This window comes from Gossypium arboreum, chromosome 3 (assembly GCF_025698485.1).
Source record: "Gossypium arboreum isolate Shixiya-1 chromosome 3, ASM2569848v2, whole genome shotgun sequence".
NCBI classification, from domain to species: Eukaryota; Viridiplantae; Streptophyta; class Magnoliopsida; order Malvales; family Malvaceae; genus Gossypium; species Gossypium arboreum.
The window spans coordinates 92,469,322-92,482,970 of record NC_069072.1 but is presented as its reverse complement, the minus strand read 5'-3'; the positions used below and the strand labels follow the sequence as shown (position 1 = coordinate 92,482,970).

General features: G+C 37.1%; 1 long non-coding RNA gene and 1 other non-coding gene across 2 annotated transcripts; both read left to right on the top strand.

Annotated features, from left to right (window-relative positions):
• The first annotated feature begins 2,353 nt into the window (after window positions 1-2,353).
• Window positions 2,354-4,451, top strand: LOC128290483 (uncharacterized). Its single transcript, XR_008280341.1, has 2 exons — window positions 2,354-2,457; window positions 4,249-4,451. It is a non-coding gene; the product is annotated as an uncharacterized LOC128290483 (long non-coding RNA).
• Window positions 4,452-8,548: 4,097 nt separating this feature from the next.
• LOC128291016 (small nucleolar RNA R71) lies at window positions 8,549-8,654 on the top strand. Its single transcript, XR_008280795.1, has one exon. It is a non-coding gene; the product is annotated as a small nucleolar RNA R71 (small nucleolar RNA).
• Window positions 8,655-13,649: the final 4,995 nt, after the last annotated feature.

Sequence of the window (13,649 nt, the reverse complement as noted above, 5' to 3'; positions counted from 1 at the left end):
AATAAACCTTGCCTCTAAAGTACTCAATTCTTCCCCTTTTCTTACTTTGGAAGTATGTGCTCACTAGTACCCTTTTCTTTGCAATAATTTTTTTTTCATAGGATACTTTACTGAGCATGCAACTATAAACACACTTTAAGCAATAAAGTAAGCACCCAATACTTCTTTCTAACTCCCCCAAAATTAAACCCAAAAAATCCCCTAAAACAAGTTGAGTATAAGATTTGGTGAGAAAAATGAAGATGAGTAATTTTAAACAAGGGATGGTTTGTTAATGTAAGGTTTAAAAAGAATAGGCTATTAAACTTAAAAGTGGGTTTCAAGGGATAATTTTAATTAGGTAGGCTCGAAAAGGCTCAAATGACCCAGACAAAAATATGCTTAAATTATTTTAAAATTGCTATGCCTCCTAGGATTTTGCCTTAAGAGAATTACTAAGTCAAATCTAAAGACTCAAAACCTTCATGCATGCTTAGTTCTTCTAAGAAATTATAAATTTCATGGTTGACCTTATACACAATCACTGAGATTTGCATTCTTATCATAACTTAGTTAACAGAGAAATACTTAAAATAAAAGGATTTCATGCATACCAGAGTTAGCATAATTATGTAAAAACTAAAATTTGAGCCAAATTTCGCAAAAACACCCCTATATGGAAAAATCAATTTTCAAAAAATATAAAAAAGAAAATTAAAATATCAAAGAAATTATAGCATGGTCCCTCTACTAAGAGAAACAATGTCCTTATTGCTTAAAAGCATTCAACAAAAGGGAAAATATCAAAGAAGTGAATGTGAACTGTGCACCAGGTTAGATCCCAAGAAAGGGAGGTGAGTATCATTTGACTGCTTAAATACCAAACCTTCCCTTTCCAAAGCTTATCCTAGTCATGAACATTTGCATTATCACACTTTTCATCTTTGAAGCATTTGAAAATAATTTACAAGTTTGTTCAATTTTATTCGTAATTGCAACTTAAAAATTTATTATGCGAAAAATAAAAAATAATTAAATTCAAAAAGTGTCTAAAAATCTTAAAGATATAAAAGAAGAAAAACAAACCCTCTAATTTATTGGTAGAACCGTCACTATCATAGATTATTTTCAGTTTGATATGATCGTCTTCATGTCTCGTTTCTCTATTTAGGGTAACAAAATCCTCTTGCCTAGTATCCAAAGTTGGAGTATATGATGCAAAGATAAAATTTAGAAATTCAGGCACAAAGTCAAAAAGGTTACGTGAAAGTTTCTTAAAGGCACCCTGTATTGAGTCGTCCTGTATTTTCGCATATCGTTAGTAAGCTTGCTATTGTAACTGCATGTGCTGCAACATGCCCATAATTACAAATTGGTCCAATTATGCAACAGTGCTAAATGATAGAAATGTGGGTGTCGGAGTGGTCTAACAAAGATAAGGAGTTGGTTCATTAAGTATCATGACGTTTGGAAGGTCAAATGGCTATGTATTTGACTTATAAACTGGTTCTGCAATGTCAGGATAATTATGCTGCTTTGCTTTGTAAGGGTCATCAACTATTTATGTTTGCTTTTGTCAAGTAGCATCACCCACTTCTCTAGCAATATCTCCATCTGTTACATCCTTGGTTGTATCTCGCTTTAACATCTATCTTTGGAGGGATGTGAGATTGCAGGCATAACAAAGTGATTAATAATGGAAAATAAGTGCAACCAACTCGCTTTGTTGCACACTCTCAAATTTTTTTGAGGATAATTTTCCCCACATTAATGGACCTTTTTGTCATAATAGCATATAACAAAAGCACCATTTCAATCATGATAGTGGAACTATGTGAGACGGGCAAAAGACTAAATTGCATAAAATAGTACCATATGTAACACCCTGAATTTGGGCCTAGAAGTTTTGGGCCTTGAGCATGGGAGCGGTTGAAGGCAGCTTATAATATTTTGTTGTGCGTGTAAATTTCGTTAATGAAGGCTTGTTTTAGTGGTTAAGTGTGCTGAGAAGTGTTGGAGAAGTCCTGGGTTCAAATCTGGACTCTAGCAAAAATTTTAGTTTAAGGTGAATCAAACCCTGGGTGTAGTAGGTAGGCCTTAAGAATATTGTTGGGGAAATTGTGCCACAAAAAGCCTTGTGGTCTAGTGGCAAAGTAGCGCCACATAAAAGGTAGGAAGGTTGTGTCATAGAGGTGGCAACGAGGTCCAGGGTTCGAAACTCATGGCAATCGAAGAGCATTTATTTTGCTAACAGGTGGCGGCAAGAGTTGGTGTTGAATTTAAACTCTGATGATAGAGGGATCCCACATCGGGAAGCTAACATAAGAGTGGATGCGAAGCTGGCTTTAAATAGAGAGAACCATGAGAAGAGTAAAGGCACCTTTCTTGGCTGATCCCTTTCGCTTTATGGCGTGCTCGTTTGGGTTGGGCATCGGCTAAGAGTGCTCGGAGCGCGGATTAACTCCAGTCTCCTATCAGGTGTGTATTTCTCACTACTCTAGTTGTAGGATGGCTACTTTGGGCCGCGATGGGCCGAAAGGGGCCATGTGGGCCCAATGGGCCTACGGGCCCAATTGGATAATTTGTTTGATTGTGTAGTAAATATTAAACTAGGTTAAGTGAATCTCATATCTGTGGCTAGATTTCGGCTAAAAGGGCCACACGAGCGTGTGGGCCCATTTGGGTGGAGAAAGGGCTTTAGGCCCATTCGTATTGTTATCCCTGTTTAGAATACTTTAGTTCACAAAAATTACCAAAATACCCCTGATTTGTAAAATTACTAAAATACCCTTGGTTTATAAAATCACCAAAATACCCCTGGTTTGTAAAATTACTAAAATACCCTTGGTTTATAAAATCACTAAAATACCCCTAGTTTGTAAAATTACCAAAATACCATTGGTTTACAAAATTACCAAAATACCCTTGGTTTGTAAAATTACTAAAACACCATTGGTTTATAAAATCACCAAAATACCCCTAGTTTGTAAAATTACCAAAGTACCCTTGGTTTACAAAATCACCAAAATACCCTTAGTTTGTAAAATTATTAAATACCCCTAGTTTGTAAAATTACCAAAATACCCCTAGTTTGTAAAATTATCAAAATACCCCTAGTTTGTAAAATTACCAAAATACCACTGATTTGTGAAATTACTGAAATACCCTCGACTTGTAAAATTATTAAAATACCCTCGACTTTTAAAATTACCAAAGTACCATTGATTTACAGAATTACCGTTTTACCCTCGATTTACAAAATTACCGAAATACCCTTGTAGGGTAGAAATGCCGAAATACCCTTGTAGGGTAGAAATACCGAAATACCCCTGTAGGGTAGAAATACTGAAATACCCCTGTAGGGTAGAATTACTGAAATACCCTTATAGGGTAGAATTACCAAAATACCCTTGTAGGGTAGAAATACCGAAATACCCCTGTAGGGTAGAATTACTGAAATACTCCTGTAAGGTAGAATTACTAAGATACCCTTATGGGGTAAAATTACCATTTTACCCCTAGGGTGTTAAATGACTGTTTTGCCCTTGTGGGCAAGTGACCGACTTGGACTGTGTGGTTGTCGGATTTGATTGTGAATATATGTTAGTGGTATGAATGACTTGACTGTGATTGTTTGATTCAAATATGGACATGATATTCTGATTCTGTATGTTGTATGCCATGACATGTATATCTGTTGCATGGGATATGGGTTATATTGATGGAGGAAGCGTTCTAGCAGCCTCGCTGCAATCTGGTGGCCTCGCCACATATATCTGTTCTGGTGATTCGTCACAATATCTAGCAGCCTCGCTGCAAATTCTGTGGTGTGTAGCGGATGGGTAGCTCGAGTTGTCTCCCCACATGGTGTAAGGTTGGTACGGGGGTGTATACGGATGGATTGGGTTGGGTTTGCATTCACATTACGATTACGATTACATTACCTAATCTCGATTACGATTACGATTCTCTTACGACATCTTGATTATGATTTTGTTATCTAATTCTAATTCTGATTCTAATTTTGATTTTGTTACCTGATTCTGATTCTCATTTTGATTCTAGTTCTAATAATGTTTCTTATTCTGTAATGGGCTAAGGCCCATCTGGTACTATCTGTTATAATGGGCTAAGGCCTAATTGATACTGAAACTGTAAATAGGGCTGGGGCCAACTTTTAATTTTTCTATATGACTGACTATTCCTTTTATATAGTAGGGGATTTCACACTGAGTTTTCGTAAACTCACCCCGTTTATTAACCTTTTAGGTAATTTCCAGCCTTAGACGGATCGGAGCTGCGAGGGGCTCGGAGGAAGCCACACACATTGTTTATGTTATAGTTTTGATTATTACTTTTAAATGTTTTTATGTGGGTTGTAGTAAAGCCGTTGTAATTTTCTGGATTTCAAATTTGGAATTTTATTATTGTTCTTATAATTGCTAGTATTAGAACAAGGTTTTCCAAAGCAACTACTGTTGTTCAAAACATCACGTATCCATAATTGTTTTTAAATTAAGCTTCCGCAACTACCAAAATTTTTACAAAGTTGTTAAGAATGTTATTCAACTGAGGTTTTCTAACAAGGTTTAAAAAGGGTATAAGTTTTTAATTATTAAGAAGGGTTTTTAATGGAAACATGGTTTTCGAAAAACACTTCAATGTGACATGCCAGATTCGAGCCAAACTTTCAGGCCGGGTTTGGGGTGTTACATTTAGTGGTATCAGAGCCTGGGTTGCAACAACTCGGCTGTGGATTGGGTTTTCAAATGTTGAATTTCAGAAAATTATTTTCAACCACGTGCTCAGTTTGAAGTATTTCTCTAAAAAAGTGTGGCACACCGAGTCTCCGGTGCCGAATCCGTAAGTCTTCTGAATACTTTTGTCTGTTTAAAAATTGAAATACTGTGGATTCTTTAGATATTGGTCTGAATTTAAATTTGGTATTTATTTTATGTGCATATGATGTTTGGATATAGAAATTGTATATATGTGTGATAAATATGTGTCCGCTTCAGTGAATAAGTGTTGTATGTATGAGATGTTTCAAGTTCTAGTTGAAGTGTGATAGTGATAGTAGGATCAGAGTCTTGTATGATAGCGTAGTGGGGTAGATGTTAGACGACCACCCTATTAGATGGAAATTTCAGGGACGAAATTTCTTTAAGGGAGGTAGAGTTGTAACACCCTGAATTTGGGCCTAGAAGTTTTGGGCCTTGAGCATGGGAGCGGTTGAAGGCGACTTATAATATTTTGTTGTGGGTGTAAATTTTGTTAATGAAGGCTTGTTTTAGTGGTTAAGTGTCTTTGAGAAGTGTTGGAGAAGTCCGGGTTCAAATCGGACTCTAGCAAAATTTTGGTTTAAGGTGAATCAAACCACAGGTGTAGTATGTAGGCCTTAAGAATATTGTTGGGAAATTGTGCCACAAAAGCCTTGTGGTCTAGTGGCAAAGTAGCGCCACATAAGAGGCGGGAAGGTTGCGTCATAGAGGTGGCAACGAGGTCCGTGGTTCAAACTCATGGCAATCAAAGAGCATTTATTTTGCTAACAGGTGGCGGCAAGAGTTGGTGTTGAATTTAAACTCTGATGATGGAGGGATCCCACATCGAGAAGCTAACATAAGAGTGGATGCGAAGCTGGCTTTAAATAGAGAGAACCATGAGGAGAGTAAAGGTACCTTTCTTGGCTGATCCCTTTCGCTTTATGGCGTGCTCGTTTGGGTTGGGCATCGGCTAAGAGTGCTCGGAGCGCGGATTAACTCCAGTCTCCTATCAAGTGTGTATTTCTCACTACTCTAGGCAGTAGGATGGCTACTTGGCCGCGATGGTAGAAAGGGGCTATATGGGCCCAATGGGCCTCTGAGCCCAATTGGATAAGTTGTTTGATTGTGTAGTAAATATTGGACTAGGCTAGGTGAATCTCATATCGTGGCTAGATTTGGCTAAAAGGGCCATACTGAGCACTGTGGGCCCATTTAGGCGAAAAAGGGCTTTAGGCCCATTCGTATTGTTATCGCTGTTTAGAATACTTTAGTTTACCAAATTACCAAAATACCCCTGGTTTGTAAAATTACTAAAATACCCTTGGTTTATAAAATCACCAAAATACCCCTGGTTTGTAAAATTACCAAAATACCCTTGGTTTACAAAATTACCAAAATACCCCTAGTTTATAAAATTACCAAAATACCCTTGGTTTATAAAATTACCAAAATACCCCTGGTTTGTAAAATTACCAAAATACCCCTAGTTTGTAAAATTACCAAAATACCCCTAGTTTGTAAAATCATCAAAATACCCCTAGTTTGTAAAATTACCAAAATACCCTTGATTTGTGAAATTACTGAAATACCCTCGACCTGTAAAATTATTGAAGTACCCTTGACTTGTAAAATTACCAAAGTACCATTGATTTATAGAATTACCGTTTTACCCTCGATTTACAAAATTATCGAAATACCCTTGTAGGGTAGAAATGCCAAAATACCCTTGTAGGGTAGAAATACCGAAATACCCCTGTAGGGTAGAAATACTGAAATACCCCTGTAGGGTAGAATTACTAAAATACCCTTGTAGGGTAGAATTACCGAAATACCCTTGTAGGTAGAATTACCGAAATACCCCTGTAGGGTAGAATTACTGAAATATTCCTGTAAGGTAGAATTACCGAGATACCCTTGTGGGGTAAAATTACCATTTTACCCCTAGGGTGTTAAATATTGCTTTTGCCCTTGTGGGCAAGTGGTGACTTAATTGCGTGGTTGTGGTTTGATTGAGAATATATATTGGTGATATGAATGACTTGACTGTGATTGTTTGATTCAAATATGGACATGATATTCTGATTCTGTATGTTGTATGCCATGACATGTATATCTGTTGCATGGGATATGGGTTATATTGATGGAGGAAGCGTTCTGGCAGCCTCGCTGCAATCTGGTGGCCTTGCCACATATATTTGTTTTGGTGACTTCGTCACAATATCTGGCAGCCCCGCTGCAAATTCTGTGGTGTGTAGCGGATGGGTGGCTCGAGTTGTCTCCCCACATGGTGTAAGGTTGGTACAGAGGTGTATACGGATGGATTGGGTTGGGTTTACATTCACATTCGATTCGATTACATTGCGATCATCGATTCGATTACATTATCGACATCGATTACGATTTTGTTACCTAATTCTGATTCTAGCTCGATTACGATTACATTCGACATCGATTCGATTACATTACCTAATTCGATTCGATTACGATTTTGATTACGTCACACCGATTTTGATTACGATTCTAATTCTCATTTTGATTCTAGTTCGATAATGTTTCTTATTCGTAATAGCTAAGGCCCATCTGCATGCATGCTCGTTATAATGGGCTAAGGCTTAATTGATCTTGGCTGTAAGTAGGGTCAGGCCAACTTTTAATTTTTTATATGACCGATTGTTCCTTTTATATAGTAGGGATTTCACATGAGTTTTCGTAAACTCACCCGTTTATTAACCTTCGGTAATTTCTAGCCTTAGACGGATCGAGCTACGAGGGGCTCGGAGGAAGCCATACATATTGTTTATGTTACAGTTTTGATTATTACTTTTAAATGTTTTTATGTGGGTTGTAGTAAAGCCGTTGTAATTTTCTGGATTTGAAATTTGGAATTTTATTTATTGTTCTTATAATTGCTAGTATTAGAACACGGTTTTCCAAACCAACTACTGTTGTTCAAAACATCACGTATCCGTAATTGTTTTTAAATTAAGCTTCCGCAACTACCGAAATTTTTACAAAGTTGTTAAGAATGTTATTCAGCTGAGGTTTTCTAACAAGGTTTAAAAAGGGTATAAGTTTTTAATTATTAAGAAGGGTTTTTAATGGAAACATGGTTTTCGAAAAACACTTCAATGTGACATGCCAGATTCGAGCCAAACTTCCAGGCTGAGTTTGGGGTGTTACACCATACCTTTACTGTTGGGCTCAAAAACTCCCTTTGAAAAGTATGAGTACCAAAATTTGAGATTATCCAATTAGTTCTAGGAACTGTAACTTCCCACAAGACTTCTCTAAGCATCTCCCAATCAACGTTTTTCAACATAGTAGAATAATCATCGTTGTCGATATTGTGTAGTTCAAACATATCGTTAATAACTTTTGGTGTGAGAGATACCTTTTTTTCTCAAACATAAATCTTCGTTAAAGTGAATGAGGTCAAGTTTGAATGGAATTCCTGGAGTAATTTAGCCTTTGAAAGTGGTCTAACATCACAAAATAAATTCCATTTCAACTCATACACTGTTTCCCGAATAAGTGGTAGCACTGTAGTACAATAAATATTCGTTAAACTAAGCCTTTTGTCTGATAGCATCAGTTGATCCTTGAAGATGGATTCAAATCTCTCCTTTGCTTCTATACTATAGAATTAGTTCTGGGCATTATCAGGTTGAGTATCTGAATTCTATTACTTACCTTGAGCTGTCTCGGGTGTTTTATTATTTAGTGTTCCACCAGCTCCTGCATCAATTAGTTGCCTAGACGAGGGATTGAAATTGTTGTAAAAGGTTTGAACTTGCAACTACAAAGGTAACTCATGATGAGGACACTTCTTAACAGATCCTTAAATTTGTCCCATGCATCATATGATGTCTCAAAATGAATTTGAGCAAAAGAAGAGATGTCGTTCCTCAACTTAGCTATTTTAGTCAGGGGAAAGTACTTCAACAAAAAATTTTCAGTCATTTGAGCCTAAGTCATGATAGAACCTCGTGGCAATAAATTTAACCACTATTTTACCTTGATCCTCAAGGAGAATGGGAACAACCGTAAGTGTATGGCATCATCAGTAGCACCATTGATCTTGAAAGTGTTACAAATCTCTAAAAAGTTAGCCAAATGAGTATCCAAATCTTCACCTTGCAAACCATCAAACTGAACATACTGTTGTACCATCTAAATTGTGTTCGGCTGTAGCTCAAAATTGTTTATAGCAATGATGGTTCTCATAAAACTCAATTCAGCTCCAATCAAAGTAGGCTTAGCATAATCATACATAGTACGAGGAGTAGGAGGTGCAAGAAGCTGCTGATTATTTTGATTATCACCCATCTTCGCAGTAATATCATTTTCCTTTTGATCATTGTAACACCTTTTACTCGTATCCAACACTAGGACAGGGTCTGAGGCGTTGTCGGATTCAAACATAAATATTCATACAAAATTGGGCCATAAAATTTCACCCAAATTAAAACCATTCATTAACATACATATCGTCCCTTATATGGGCCTATGAGGTCCAAAACATACATTGGGTGTGGCTCGGGACTAAACCGAGAACTTTCGAAACTAATACAACACTTAGAAAATTTTCTTATTTTGTAGGGTTACATGCCTGTGTGGGTAGGCCCGTGTGACTTGGGACACACCCGTGTGACTTGGGACACGCCCGTGTCCTCATCCCGTGTAACTCTCTTTTTATGACGTCATCAACAAAATAGGGTCACACGGCCAAGTCACACGCCCGTGTGCTTAGGCCTTGTGGTGAATTAAATTCCAAAATCAAGTGCAGACTTTACACAGCCAACACACACGCCCATGTGCTGAGGCCGTGTCCTTCACACGGCTGAGACACGCAGCTGTGTCTTTGCCCGTGTGTTTACTACTGGACATTCTGTTTTACCTAATTAGGGTGCAGGGGACACACGGTTAAATCCATGCCCATGGAGCAGACCGTGTGTCACACATGGCCTAGACATATGCCCGTGTGTCTACCTATGTGGACAACTTTGAGGCTATTTTCCAAGCCAATTGCCACCCTTATTTGCACAAACACATATATGCCTTCAAGGGCACTTAACATGGCATAATTGAGCACTTAAACATACACAAACAAAACATGATTATGGCATTATCATGTTAGCTTATACATGCACAATACACCATACTTTATCAAGCCCATCTTACCAATTCTCACTTAAGTCATGGTTATCATCATATTAAACAATTCCCAATTAAATCTTCAAGCATTAATAGCCACAACACATCTCATCACATACACACAACCACTAACCACATCACAATTGCATGGCACATGCATGCTTGAATAAATAAGCTAACAACCCAATAATCATTATAAGTCATATCTCATGACCTTATACAAAATGAATCAAATATTATCATAAGCCAACACATTTGGCTAAACCAAGATGACATATAACAAAAAGACCAAGTCCTTATACATGCCATACTCAAAATGTTAAGACTAACTATACCTAAATGTCCAATTGATAGTGTGATTGAGTCTCCGACATCTTTCGATCCCTGAGCTAGCTTGGCGATAGTATAAGAAATGGAAAAGAGAGGGAGTAAGCATAAAGCTTAGTAAGTTCACATGCAAATAAATAGCAGTATAATTGTGAATATTATACAATTAACGTAACATAAATTATATATATGTCATTATAGTTTCATAGGCATAACTTATTCATTTTCAATCTTACCAAAAGTTCATCACATACCGAGCTCATTCATATGTGTTTTTCGTACATACTTGTACCAACTCGTAACGCATTCTCATAATTCCTCATCATTGAATTATTTGTCGAATAACCCACTGATTTACACGTTGAACACTTGGAATACTATCGCATACATGGAAAACTTGCACATAGTGCTTCATATGTAGCCATATGCTACCTCATATCACATATCACACATTGCTTGCTCCCGAGTTAATCACGGGCCTACTCACACAAGCTGGCAGTCAGGACGTAACTACATGGGCTGCTTACACAAGCTGACAGGTACCTGCAACACATGCCGGGCTATCCAGCCACTGGTAGACGTACAAGACCAGCACCCGGATAACATTACATATATCACATAATATCATGAGCTCAAAATCACATAGTTCCTAGTGACATGTAACTCGTATCCTAATCTATTCCAAAGGTTCAAATGGGATTTTCTCGATGTCACATCTTCGTCTAACTCGTTCACAATGTCATTCTCATTGACCATAATATTGTTCACAATGTCATTCTCATTGACCATAATATCGTTCATACGCTCATTATAACAATTAAACATAGAAATTCATACATTAATAAAGTATTAAAACATGATACAATATTGCATTATTTACACATGAACTTACCTCAGTATAAAAATAGTAAAAACGGATCTAATCTTCGTACACCTTGTTTTTCCACCGATCAAGGTCCGTTCCTCATTTTTCTTGCTTTATAATTCCAAATTTAGCTTATTTAGTACACACATTATTCAATTCAGTCCATAACTCATACTTTGACAAAATTACCTTTTTACCCCTAAACTTTCACATATTTACAAATTAGTGCTTAGGCCTGTAAAAATGAAATGTACTCATTTTCTTTATTACTCAAGCCTAGCCGACCCACACACATACTCATATCAGCCCATATTTTTCATCAAAATCAGATTTTTACTACACATTTTACAACTTTTGCAAAAGGGTTCTTGTAAGTGTTTTCATAAAAAATCACTTAGAAAAAGATGTTTATCACACATCAAACTTTCATATTCCTCCATTAAACATCAAAATACATGCATGTCACACATGGGTCAATTTTTAAACATGAACCCTAACTCAAAATAAGGCTAGAAATAGGTAGATCATGCTTCAAGGATCTCAAAAACATAAAGAACATTAAAAACGAGGCTAGGGTGTACTTATAATCGAGCTTGAAAGTTGAAGAAAAATCGTAGCTATGGCCCTTCTAATTTTCGGCACACACAACAAGAAGATGAGCAAATTTTGCTTCATTTTTCCTTTTTATTCTTTTATTAACCAAATGACAAAAATGCCCTTAAGGTCTTTCTTTGAAATTTTACCTACCCATGCCCTTTTTTGTCCATAAAAATAGAAACTGGGCAAATTGCTTGTAACACCCCTTACCTGTACTCAACGCTGGAACATGGTACGAGGCATTACTATACTTGAACGCAATCAAACACCTAAAAACTGGACCATAAAATTTCATTCCAATTAAGGTCAGTCAAACATATACTTAACATCCCTTATACTGGCTTACAAGGCCCAAAACATACATCGGGGAAAATGTGGAACTAAACTGGGAATTTCTGGAGCTTTTACAACACCTAGAAAATTTTCATGTTTTGGAGAGTTACACGCCCGTGTGGGTATGCTGTGTGGTCACACATGCCAGTTGGCTTGGCACTTGCCCGTGCCCTCAGTCTGTGTAACTCTCTGACTATGACATCATCAGCCAAATAAGGTGACACGACCAGGGCACACGCCTATGTTCTTAAGCCGTATGGCGAATTAAATTCCAAATTCAAGTGAAGACTTTACACGGCCTGGGCACACGCCCGTGTTCTGAGGCCATGTCTCTAACACAACTAGACAGATGGTCGTGTCTCTACCCATGTGTTTAGTACTGGGCATTCTATTTTGCATTAATTAGGGTGCAGGGGACAAATGACCGGACCACACGCCCATGGGGTAGGCCGTGTGTGACACACGGCCTAGACACATGCCCATGTGGACAACTTTAAGGTTATTTTCCAAGCCAAATGCCAACCTTATTTGTTCAAACACATATATACAAATAAGCAATATTTCTTAAACTTGCCTGCATGCATTTCTATACCATCTTATACACACACATGACATTTCTCAACATTCATTCATCAATAACCATAGGCCATATCATAATGGAATTGGCACATATATATATATAGATGAATAGAATTACAACCCAATATTCATTATGAGCCAGATCTCATGGCAATACACAAAATGAATCAACTATCATCATAAGCCAACACATTTGGCTAGACCAATATGACATATAACAAAAAGACCAAGTGCCTATACATGCTATACTCAAAATGTTGAGATTTACTATACTTAAGTAATCCAATTGATAGTGTGAACGTGCCTCCAATGTACATTGATCCCCGAGCTAGCTTGACGATACTATAAGAAAATGGAAAAGAGAGGGGGTAAGCATAAAGCTTAGTAAGCTTGCATGTAATTAATAAGTAACAAGAATATGCATTTCCATACACATATGTAACATAAATTGACTCATCTCATTCTCAATATCATAAATTCTTTATTCTCCTCTTACTAAATTTTTATCATTTTGTAATCATAATACTACGAGCTTGGCGTACATACTTGTACTCTTTCAACATGATCATACCTCGTCATTTCTCTGACACTTCATCGGACTGCCCGTTGAACCATTTGGAATACTAACGGATACCCGAGAAACCCCATTCCTATAATAAGATGCCAACGCCATATCCCGGATATGGTCTTACATGGGATCACCACTCGATGCCAATGACGTGTCCCGAACATGGTCTTACATGGGATCTCATATCAACGCCATATCCCAGATATGGTCTTACATGATAACACATATCGATGCCAATGCCATATCCCAGATATGATCTTATAAGGGATCTCATTAACTTGAATGTTGTGATATTTATATCTTAAGTATTCCTAAGGTTCAACCGGCTTTCATCGTCTCAATTCTTTATCGGACAATATCAATAATACTCACAAAGACAAACATACAATTCATGCAACATTAAATGTTAAATACATAATAGGATGCTATGCCAATTACACACAAACTTACCTCTATACAAAATATGGGCAACTAATTCGATTTA